The sequence below is a fragment of the Petaurus breviceps genome, unplaced genomic scaffold (assembly GCF_028583685.1).
Source record: "Petaurus breviceps papuanus isolate PSGF00001 unplaced genomic scaffold, PetGlider_PUasm1.0 558, whole genome shotgun sequence".
NCBI lineage: Eukaryota > Metazoa > Chordata > Mammalia > Diprotodontia > Petauridae > Petaurus > Petaurus breviceps.
The window spans coordinates 1847999-1859124 of NW_027186376.1; the positions used below are offsets into that span (position 1 = coordinate 1847999).

The 11126-nt window shown below is 48.0% G+C and overlaps 1 long non-coding RNA gene across 1 annotated transcript; it reads right to left on the minus strand.

Moving 5' to 3' along the window:
• Positions 1–2223: 2223 nt before the first annotated feature.
• LOC138172981 (uncharacterized) lies at positions 2224–7144 on the minus strand. The gene is made up of 2 exons (XR_011171282.1): positions 6912–7144; positions 2224–2870 (listed from the first exon to the last, which is right to left on the minus strand). It is a non-coding gene; the product is annotated as an uncharacterized lncRNA (long non-coding RNA).
• Between the last annotated feature and the right edge of the window lie 3982 nt (positions 7145–11126).

Sequence of the window (11126 nt, forward strand, 5' to 3'; positions counted from 1 at the left end):
CTCTCTCTCTCTCTCTCTCTCTCTCTCTCTCTCTCTCTCTCTCTCCAGCCTCCCACCCTGTGGATATCCCCAGTTCCCCAATTCAGCTCCCTAGGATCAGTTTCCCAGACAAAGGAAGGCAGAATCTATAGGCTTTTTCATCTTTTTCTTGGAAAGATGAAAGTCAACCAAGAAGAATTCTTGTCCCATCGGTGCCACCCTCATTCTCAGGCACTCTCCTTCCTCTCCCCTCCCTTCTTCCAACCTCCATCAGTGCCCAAGACCCCCTCTTGGCCTGCATGTCCCCCTATGGCTACATTCTCCCAGCAGAGGATGGGGAGGGTGAGATGAGGTCACTGCTCATGGACAGCCCTCATGCCAGGGATCCCCTTTGGCACAAGGGTCTGGGTCCCTTGGGGGAAATTTTTCTCTGCTTTATGTTTAAGGCCCCCACTGGGATCCTGGGGAAATCTCTGAGGTGGGGGCCTCGCCCTGCCCTTGCAAAGTCAGATTGCCTGGTGTCCCTACCATCCCCCCAGTGCCCTTCTCTGGGGACAGGAAACCGGAAACAGGCTTAGTTGGTGCAATTCAGCTAGACAGTGGCAGACCTGGTCAGACCACAACCCTCCTCACTGCCTGCTTCCCCAATTCTCTTGTGCACTGGAAGGGGGAGGGTTCACTAGAGCAGCGAGGCGTGAGCTTAGGACCCAGGCTACCTCAGACAACTGGGAGAATGGAGGTGGAGGCTGGCAGACCAGGAGGGGCCCCACTGCCAGCTGCGCCCACACCAGGCTGCTCTCTCCCACAGGAGGCCAAATGATGAAGGGGGAGGTAGCCTGATGCTGTGGAAAGAGCCCTAGGAAGAAGAAGCCCAGTTCCACTCCTGTATCACAACACAAGCCATTGGGCCTCCCTTAACACAGCAGCTTCCTCATCTATGAAATGACAGGGTTGGACTGGATGCCTCCAGCTCTCCATCCCTGAGCCTCCGTTTCCCCAGCTGTAAAATAAGGGGATAGGACAAGAGAGCTGCTAAGGTTCCTTCCAGCTGCAGAGCTGTGACCCTACGATTCTCTCTAATATCCTGACACCACATAATTGCTCATGTCAAGTAATACCATCAAGTGACAACTGGTCTCTGCCACCACCAAGGCCCCAGGCCCTTGCCTAAACCTAACTCTCCTTTCTCCAGCCCTCCACAGTTTGCAAAATGCTTTCCTCGCTGCCTGCTAGTGATATAAATCATGAAAATGCTGTGATTTCCCAATTAACAGATGAGGAAGTGGAGGCACCAGGATAAAGAGAGGGAACACAGACAGGGGTGTTGGCCCAGCACTGGGGAGGCCTCATCCCCTGAGCCTCTGAGCCTTTGCTAGCTTATTTAGAGAATATCAGCGGCCATATTTGCCCTCCCTTGACTTGCCCAGAAACGTGTTTAGCAAACCTTAAGATGCTGTAGAAATGGGAGTCACCAGTCATTCTCCTAGGAAGTGTGAGATCCATGAGGAAGCACAAACAATCCAGAAATCTCTTTCTCTTTAGAGACTTCTACCTGGGGAGGACCTCTCCTGGGCACAAAGTAAGCACTCCATAAATGCCTTTCATTCATTCTCTTTTATTCATTTATCTTTCTTTTCTTCTTCCTTTCTTCCTTCCTCCCTTTTTAATTTCTTTCTTTCTTCCTCTCCTTTTTTCTTCTTCCATCCTTCCTTCGTTCCTCTTTCCTTCCTTCCTCCCTTTTTCTTTCTTCCTCCCTCCATTTTTATTTCTTTCTTTTCTTCTTCCCGCCTTTCTTTATTTCCTCCCTTTTGATTTCTTTATTCTTTTCCTTCTTTTTTTCTTTCCTTTCTTCCTTCTTCCTTTCCTTTCTTCCTTTTTGTTTCTTCCTTTTCTTCCTTATTTCCTTCCTTCCCTTCCTTCTTCCTTCATGCTAACCATCAGCCAACCAACAAGAGACCTCTGTGCCAGGCACTGGGCCAGGTGCTGAGACACACATACAAAAGCGCGGCGAAGCAGGCCCTGCACTGCTCGGGGGACTTCCATAAAGTCAGTCCGGATCACGGCACACATCAGCAGGAGGTCATGACTGGGGGACTTGCCCAGGGTCACACAGCTAGGAAGCTGTTGCTGGTCACTCATGTCCAATGCTTGGTGACCCCATCCGGCAGCTGAGGAGGCTCAGGGAAGTCTGCAGGTAGAAGGTGGCGCTTGCACAGAGTGGAGAGGAGTCACAGAGGAGAATAACTTCTAATAAGGTGGAAAGTCTGGTTCATTAGGTACTTTGAGTGCCACACAGAGGACATGGTGTTTTATCTCAGCGATAATAGGGAGCCATTGGAGGTTATTGAGTAGGGGAGTGCCACACTGTCCTCTCTCTTCAGTAAGATGTCTTTGTGGTTCACCTTTGATGAGAGTTCCCAGGAGGTACCCCTCGATGAGTCCTCCCTCCAGTACAGATGGCATACAAACCATACAGAACTCCCCGTCTGAGCCATTCTTGTCCGTGTTTTCCCCCAAGTCTTCCATAGAAAATCTGACCGACGTGGTGGAGCGTTTCCTCGACCTGGCTCTTCAGTCTGTCACGAGTGCCAGGGTCTCACCTGGGCCAGGTTGCAGTTACTCCTCACTATCACCCCAGGCCTGCCCTCCTCACTTTCTGGCCAGGCGAGTCCCTGCTGGTGCTTCTTGCTACATTTAGAGTACTCGGGTCCTCATCATTAAAATACAGCAGCCAACGTAGCCCACCACACATCTCTGCTGGCCCTTTGGATCTTCTAAGACGCTGGCCTTCCATGGCTCAGCCACAGGGAAGCCTTGAAGGGTGCTTCACCAGGACAGCTTCTGTCCATGCAACTCATTCAGTCCATCTCTCAGGGCCTCAATTTCTCTACCTGCAAAATGGGGACAAGACTTAGGCTATCTACCTTGCTCTGTGGAAAGGACAAAGTGCTATTTAAGTGTAAGTTATGGTTATATAAAATAAGATCAATAAAATCCCCACTGGGCGAGGGCCCAGACCTGTGATTTCCTTGATGCAGGGGACTCCTAGGAAGGCAGCACAGGTCAGCACCTTCTCTGCAATCTATGGTCTTAGAAAGTTCCCTAGAAATTAAGTGACTTGTCCCCAGGCCAGGTATGTATGCCAGGCAGCTGGTAGGACCTGAACCTAGGCCTTGTTGGCTCTAAGGCCAGCTCCTTGTCCACTGCACCAGGCTATCTAATGTTCAGAATGTAAATCAGAGGCTGTGCATGTATCACTGAGATGGAAATCTTATAGATGGGTTAAAAAAAGAAAGATGGGCCAAATGAGGGTCTAGGAGAAGGCATTTCTCCTTGCTTGCTCCAGAGGTGGCAGACCACGAGGGTGGGCCATTGTGGAAAGTGTCAGACTTTGTCAATATGGTGGGTAGTTTTCTTGAATTTTTTTCCCCTCATAAGGAATGGCTCTCTAGGAAAGGATTGGGGAGGACACATTGAGAAATGTAAGTGATGTTAAAAAATGTTCATTAAAATTTATTTTGGGGGGCACTGCTAGGTGGTACAGTGAATAGAGCACGGGCCCTGGAGTCAAGAGGACCTGAGTTCCTCAGACACTTACTACCGTATGACCTTGGGCAAGTCACTTAACCCCAATTGCCTTACCTTCCACCTTCTAAAAGCCCCTCCAAAATTTATTTATTTATTTTTTTAAACAATCAGGATTAAGTAACCTCCTCAAGGTTACACGGCCAGTTATTTTGTGTGGGTGCTGAGTATCTGAGGCCAGAACTGATCCCAGGTTTCCTGACTCTGGAGCTGGTGCTCTTACTGCGCCACCTGGCCGCCCCAAAAATGTATTTTTTAAAAAATGGACTCATGACAGATGATCAAGGATAAAATTTTGCCCCACCTGTTTCTGGTAGTCTTCAAATGTTGAGCAGAAGACTGATGGAGTATGCCCACAACTGAAATGGGCTAATTTATGTCTATAGAGCAGCGTCCATGCCCTAAATGTTTACATGGATCTCATGTCCTCCTGGGGACACTGTGTGGTTGGGAATTATAGAAAACCACAATGACCAAAGAATCAAAGTTGCAGGTGAACAGAGAAGTACAGAGTGGGTGCAAGTGTGACCAACTGAGAGATCATTTAGGAAATGTAACAGCTGGAAGGAGAGGTAGGCCCATCCATGACCAGTGGCTAGCAAATGGTAGGCCCAGGAATTGCAGTGGTCACCAGGTAACAAAAAGCCCCAGCATAGGCAAGTTTCAAAGCTGCCACGTTAAGGAAGAAAATATTGGAAGCAAGAAGAAAAAACAATTTAAATATCATGGAGCTTCAACAAGGATTACACAAGTCCTAGCAGCTACTACATTGAAGGACCATAGGTCTTGGAATACTACATTTCATAGAACAAAAGAAGTGGGATTATGATCAGGGCTAATTTACCTAGTAAAGTTAAGTACAATCCTGAATGAAAAAAAATGGACATTTAACAAACAGTAAGACTTTCAGGTATTTGTGATAAAAACAGCAGGACCTAATGGAAATTTTGACATATAAGATCCAGGAGAAATATAAGGTAAACATTAAAGATCAGGGACTCAAGAAGGTCAAATTGTTCACTTCTAATATGTGAAAATATGATCAATACTCTTATTATCATTATTAGGGTGGTGTGAAAGAAAGGCATGGGTTGAGTTGCATATGATGGAGTGACTCTTAAAAAATAAAATTATGTAGGGATGGATATCATACAAATGAGATATAAAAGGAAAAAAGTTGATACAGAAAAAACCTAGTGGGGGGAGGGCAGGCAGTATTGGAACATTATTGTCATTGAGAATGGGTAAAGAGGGAACAACAGATTTCTAGAAGGGTATAAAAGTCTTCTAAATTCAGAAAGAAACAAGAGGCCAAAGGACTCTTGGAGGGGTAGAGAGGTTAAGGAATAGGGCAAGATGGTGGGCGGAAGTGAAGCAGAGAAGTGAGCTAGGATAGGAATAGGGTGAGAAGGATAGTGCGGAAAAATAGGAAGGAGGAAAATACAAAAGTAATTATCACTTAGAATATGAATGGGACGAATTTACCCATAAAATGGAAACATTAAAAATTTGGATTCAAAACTATGTTGCGTTCAGGAAATGCTATAAAAATAATACACACAAAGATAAAATAAAGGTCAGGAGTAGAATTTATTATGTAAAAAAACCAGGGTTAGTAATCATGATCTCAGACAAAGTTAAACCTAAAATAGATTTAATCAATGGAGAAAAATAGGGAAACTACGCTATGTGTCAGCAATATTATTCAATATTGTTCTAGATTATTTGAAATAACTAGACAGTATAAAATACCTGAGATTATACCTGCCAAAACAGACACAGGAACTATATGAACATAAACATAAAATACTTTTTATACAAATAAAGTCAGATCTAAATAATTGCCCCAATAGTTTATTCTTCATGGGTAGGTAAAGCCAACATAAGTTTTAAAATTACAATTTTTCCTATTTAATGCCATCCCAATCAAATTACTAAAAAATTATCTTACTGAGTTAGAAAAAATAATAACAAAGTTCATTTAGAAGAACAAAAGGTCAGGAACGTCAAAGAAGCAAGGGAAAAAAGATGTAAAGGAAGCAAATTCCATAGTATCAGACCTTAAACTATATTAGGAATTGGAGTATAAAATGGATAATTTGAACTTTTTTTTTTGCTTTTTAGAGGGCATTTGGGGTTAAGTGACTTGTCCAAGGTCACACGGCTAGTTTTTGTGTCAAGTGTCTGAGCCCTGATCTGCACCCAGGTATTCCTGACTCCAGGGCTGGTGCTCTATTCACTGCACCACCTAGCTGCCCCTAATTTGGATTGTTTTAAATTAAAACTTTCTTGTATATATATATAACCTGTGTAACCAAGAACAGAAGGAATGTACAAAATTGGAAGGAAAAACTTCCATAGATAATCTCTCAGATAGCAGGTGATTGGTTGGAATACTGCTGCAATATAGGAAATAACATGCTGGTTGTTTTAGAAAAACATGGAAAGACTTGGACTTTTGAAGGAAGAAGTTATTCACCTTCGGAGAAGCAGAGAATAAGTGGAAATAAGCATAGTGTGGTTTCACATATAAGTGTATGAGCATGGATGTGTATGTAGGTGTATGTTTATAGATATCGATGTATACATACATCCGAGTTTAATTGTTGCTTTCTGGGGGGGGGGGGGAGAAAAAGGAGGAGAAAAAAATAAAGTAAAAAGTCCACAGCAGAAAACAAAAGAAAGCCAACAAGGAAGCAAAGAAAACTGGGCAGCTTTCCAAGCAATGTGTAGTACTTTTTATGCAGGTTTTCTTGACATGGAAATGTATTGTTTTTTATTGAATTCTCTCTCATGTTCTGCTGTGTACATGGCAATTTTTTTTCTTTTCTCATTTTGTATTTAAGATCAAAATAAATAAAAAGTTAAAAACAAACAAACAAACAAAAAAAAGCCCCAGCGTTCTGGGAAGACCTTCTATGGAGAGCCTGAGGAAAATATGCAGAATCACAGAGTCTAGGAAGGCATGCCTCCAGAGTCATTAATAAAATCATAGCTTAATGGAAGCTCTGAAGAATGGACAAGGATAAAATAATCTTCTCTGATCCTCACAGGCACTCTGTGAATTAATCTTGGCAGGTATTACTGCCCCCATTTTACAGATTAAGAAACTGAGTCCCAAAGACCCCTTGGCACTAGTAAGTGGCCTGATCCAAGGTCAGAGGATCTGGTCCTAGAAGGGACCTTTGAGTTCAACCCCATCATTTGAATGCTGTTATAAAGGAGACGAGTTTCACCCAATGACAGGATTATCCTTCAGGGCTGGAAGGAACTTTGTTCCTTCTAGTTCAACCCCATCCTTTTACAAATGAGGCAAATGGATGTTTATGCGAGTGTCCCAAGGGTACCTGGGCAGTGAGCATCAGAGGTGAGATCTCTCCACTCTTCCACAATCCAGGTGCAGGACAGCCTGGCACCCATCGAACACTCCTAGGACAGGGTAGGAGACAAAATGAAAGCAGGTCTCGGACGAGGTATGGACTTGAACCAGTAGCAAGCTGGGGCATGCCCCTGGGCACGTAGGGATTCTGAACTCATGCTGGAAAAGGGTTTGGGGGCCACATACAGTGTTGCAAAAGGCTAGGGATGCCTGAAGCTGAGTGAGATAAGGCCAACGCCCATTCCTGGGCAGGGCTGATGCATCAGCCAACCTTGCTATCTCTCTCAGGGCTCAAGGCTCAAGACTTGTTCAGTTGAGTAAGTAGCTTGTTGAGTAAGGGATTTTTCAACTAAATGTCAGGAAATGAAGGAATGGAAAACATTTATGACGTACTTCCTATTTTGTAAGGCTAAGACCATGCCTGCCTTCAGGGAGGCTACTTTCTTAAGGAGCCTTGGAGAGTGACCAGGGAAGAGAGTTTGAGTCTGGGAAGTCACATGGAAGGGGAGCAGAGGTGTCTGCAGACCCTCTTCTCCAAACAATAGCATTGATTCCACTATTGTTTCTGAGCCAAAGATAGAAATTGAGCCAAGAGAGGAGGAGGGGTGGGATCCTTTCACTCCACGTTCAGCCCAAGTGCCATCGTCTACTTGGGGTCTCCCTGATTTCCACCTGCCCCTCCTCCCATTACCTTGATAAACTTTGCATACCTGAATGTGTGAGGTTTCCCTGCAGAGAAGATAAGCTCCCTGAAGGCAGGGACTTCATTTTTGTCTGTGAATCCCTAGACCCCAGCACCCAGCCTGACATCTTTGTTGTTGGTCAGTCCGTCAGACTCTGTGACCCCCCCCACCCCGGAGCTCAGCTCGTCAGGCCCCTCTACCCTCCACTATCTCCCCAAGTTTGTCCAAGCTCATGTTTGTTACTCCCATGACTCTCTCTCTCCTTCTCATCCTCTGCTGTCCTCTTTCCCTTTTGCCTTCAAGCTTTCCCAACAGCCGGGTCTTTTCCAATGAGGTTCTAATCAGAGTTGGCTGTCTGATTGACTTAGATTGCCCTCGCTTAGCTGGTGAAGAAACCAGGGCCCAGAAGAGGGGAGTTACTTGGCCAAGGTTACACAAGTAGCAAGTTGACAAGCCAAGACTCAGAACAAGGTCTTCCTACACCATTCTGAGTGGGTATAACATAGGGACAAAAATGACACGGTCCCTGCTTTCAAGCTTACATTCTGATGGGGCAGCCAACATAGACTTTTTGTTCTTTTTTTAAAAAGTTTTTTATATTTTATTTTTTCCAGTTACAGGTAGTAAGTTTTTTTTTTTTTTAAGCAATCGGGGTTAAGTAACTTGCTCAAGGTTACACGGCCAGTTATTTCTGGGTGTGGTGCTGAGTATCTGAGCCCAGATTTGATCCAGGTCATCCCGACACTGGAGCCGGTGCTCTTATTCGCTGTGCTACCTGGCCGCCCCAGGTAGTAAATTTTAATATTTTTATTTAGCATGTTATTTTTCCCCAGTTACACGCAAAAACAATTTTTAACATTTTTTTTAAACTTTGAGTTTCAAATTCTCTCCCTTGCCCCCCACTGAGAAGGCAAGCATTTAGATGTTATTCAATTATAGTCATGCAAAACAGCCCATAATAGTCAAGACAACAGACTTTCTCTGCATCCCCAGCACTTAGCACACACTGTATGCACTTACTGTTTACTGATTAATAGGGGCAAACACACAAAGCAATCTTTTCTCAGCCCTCCTCCTCCCCCAGATAAGCTCTCCTCCTTCTCCTCCCACCTCCCTGCCCACATCTCAGTGTCCTTATCTGGCTCCTCATCCAGGTCATACCACCTGTGGGCATTTCCCCACGTTCTGCCATGGGCCCTCTGCTGTTGTATTTGGTGGTCTCACAGCACCCAAGGCTTCCAACACCATCCCTATGGAGATGCATGTGCTTTCCAGATCTGTGTACCCGACCCCAGTGTCTCTCCTAAGCTCCAGACTCCCACCTCCAGCTGCCTTCTGGGCATCTCAAAGCCAACATGTCCAAAACAGAATTCATTCTCTTTTCCCCTTTGACTGGTAAAGCCACCATCATCATCCTCGAGGCACTCAGGCTGACAACCTCCATGTCAGATCCTGCCAGATCTTGTCATTTCTGCCTCCACAATATCCCTAGCATACCTCACAATCCTAGCACAGACCCCCTTCCCCCGTCACCCCCAACACTCCCGTACCAACCCATTCTGCACCCAGATGCCCCTCATTTCCCTGAGGCTTAGCTCTGACCGTGTCACTGCCCTTCACTTAACAGACTCTACTGGCTCTCTGTCACCTACGGCGTCAAGCATCCAGTCCTCTGGCGAGCACCCAGAGCTCTCCATCTCTCCAGCCTTCTGACACATCCTTCTCTTCCAGTAGCTCTTTGGTCCAGACCTAGGTCTCCTGACTCCCCGACGGTCATGGACCGTTTTCCCCCCCAGCCCGGACCGCTTGCCCTCCCCACTTCACTTCTGGCTGTCCCCTTCACGTCCCCGTTCCCGCCACCCCCCCGCCCCCCCCCCCCCCCCCACCCTCCCCCCGCCCACCCACCGATTTTTTTCCTCGCCACCCCCCCCCCCCCCCCCCCCCCCGCCCCGGTGACTCCAATTTCTGAGGTTACCACCCCCCGTGTATTTATTCCCCATATCTCCTATGTGGCCCTGGTTATGACATGTCTCCTCCATCAGACTGGGAGCTCCCGAGGACAAGGACTGCTTTGCCATAGCTTAGCACAGTGCTGGTTGATAGAGGAGGCACCGGCGGCTGCGGGGCCGGGTCCGAGAAGGGAACACCAGGCATGGCCTTCTGCAGAGGCCACGTGGGCTTTAATGGCCCTGGGGGGTTGGAGAGGTGGAGATTCGCAGGGAGGGCGTTCTAGCCTACACGAAGGAGTCTGCAATCGCCAGCCTGCATTTTAGGCAAGGCTTGGGTGCGGAAAGCTCGCAAGACGAGGGGTTCTCTTAGGTGACTGAGGCCCTTGCAGCTCTCATTCTGAAATCCCCCGATTTCAGCTCTCCCCTCCCAGGGCTCCGGGCAGAAATGGGCTTTTCTACCTTGCAGCTCGGCCTGCGGCCATGACACACTAACGTAGAGTCCGCAGTCCCGATAAGCAGGGCCTGGCAGCCCAGGGCGGGCACGGAGCCTCCTAAGGCCTCGGTGGGGAGCAGAACAGGAAAAGGTGGGGAGGGGATGCTGGGGGGGGGGAGGTGAGTCTTGGAGTAGGGGCTCTGACTGGCTGCAGAGGACCCCTCGTTCGGCCCCGCGCCTTTGCCAGCGCTGCCACGGGGGAGGCTGGGGACAGCTCCCTTCTGCTTTTCCCTTCCGTCTCCAGGCTCCCCTGGGCCCCGTCCTCCACGGGAGGAGAAGCCGGCAGGCTGGCAGACCCGCAGGCAGCCTGCAACCTGCAATTAACCAGCTCCCGACAGCAACAGAGCTCGCAGAGGCTGGGGCCCGCGCCCCATTGGCTGGGCCTGAGCTCATCCCGAGCGCTGATTGGCTGCTCCACAGCCCTGCGGAACGACGATTGGACGGCCAGGAGCTAGGTAGAGAAGGCGGAGGAGCTGGGGAGGCTCGCTAGCCCTGACTCCGGGAATCGCACTCCCCCCTCCTCGCCTGCCCTTCCCCTCCCCCTTCCCCACCTCCTCGCTCTGCTCCCTCCCCCTCCTCCCCCTTTTTTCTTTATTTTTTGCTTTAGCGAGAAAAAAGCCAGTGGGTAACACAGCCACACTGGCTGCTTCCTCCCCCACCCTGAGGACGGCGAGGGATGGGGACGAGCGGAGCGAGAAGGACCAGCTCTGCAGTGTCTGGCTCTGAGGACCGCCCTGATCCTCATGGGACCGGGGGGCTTAAAAGCACCCTTCCTGCAGACCAACCGAGGGAAGAGCGGACAGCTAGGATCCAAGGACCACAGGGCCAAAGATGCGAACCCAGAGGCACCTTAGAGGCCGTCCGCATCCTTGTACAGCTCAGTCCACTGAGGCTGAGAGGTCAAGAGACGCGGATTCCGCGGAATCTCACACCTAGCAGAGACTCAACCCAAGGCAGGTCCAGGCGCATCTATTAAACTCCCACTATGGTGGTTCCTGTTTTCAAGGCTCTCGAATACTAGAGGGAAGAAAACGGGCAAATGACTACATCGACCCAAG